The sequence below is a fragment of the Morone saxatilis genome, unplaced genomic scaffold, assembly GCF_004916995.1.
Source record: "Morone saxatilis isolate NCDOM2014 unplaced genomic scaffold, NCSU_SB_2.0 Contig10, whole genome shotgun sequence".
In the NCBI taxonomy this organism is placed as follows: Eukaryota; Metazoa; Chordata; class Actinopteri; family Moronidae; genus Morone; species Morone saxatilis.
This window is the reverse complement of record NW_023339652.1, coordinates 2,829,501-2,829,867: the sequence shown is the minus strand read 5'-3', so window position 1 is coordinate 2,829,867 and position 367 is coordinate 2,829,501. Positions and strand designations below refer to the sequence as shown.

Genomic DNA, 367 nt, shown 5'->3' with positions numbered 1-367 from the left:
TTGGCCAGCCCAGGTAACACCGCAGCCACTCAGGTTGGGGGGTCCGACGCCGGGGGGGGCCAACGCCTGCCTACGTCCTCCGCTCTGCACCGTTACCATTACCAGTGTTGTCGCCCCCCCACATGATCCCGGCACCTCACCGCCATCACTGAAACCATCAACCAATCATCGTTGCCGAAACATGACCATCTCCATTGTTCAGATCTTCGTCCGTGTTGTTGACCTTCTTTCTGGCACATTGCCATGGTGTGTGTATCCACCGTCTCCACTTCCCACACCTTCATCTTAATAGAGAAGCCATGCTGTGTTGTTGATGCGCTGCCTACCTTGCGCCCCCCCCCCCTCCTCTGTCTTTGAACACCTCACT

The 367-nt window shown here is 57.2% G+C and overlaps 1 protein-coding gene across 1 annotated transcript in view; it reads left to right on the top strand.

Annotated features, from left to right (window-relative positions):
- celf2 (cugbp, Elav-like family member 2) overlaps positions 1–367 on the top strand; it is a gene marked incomplete in the record, with an annotated part of 193,632 nt that overhangs the window by 178,728 nt on the left and 14,537 nt on the right.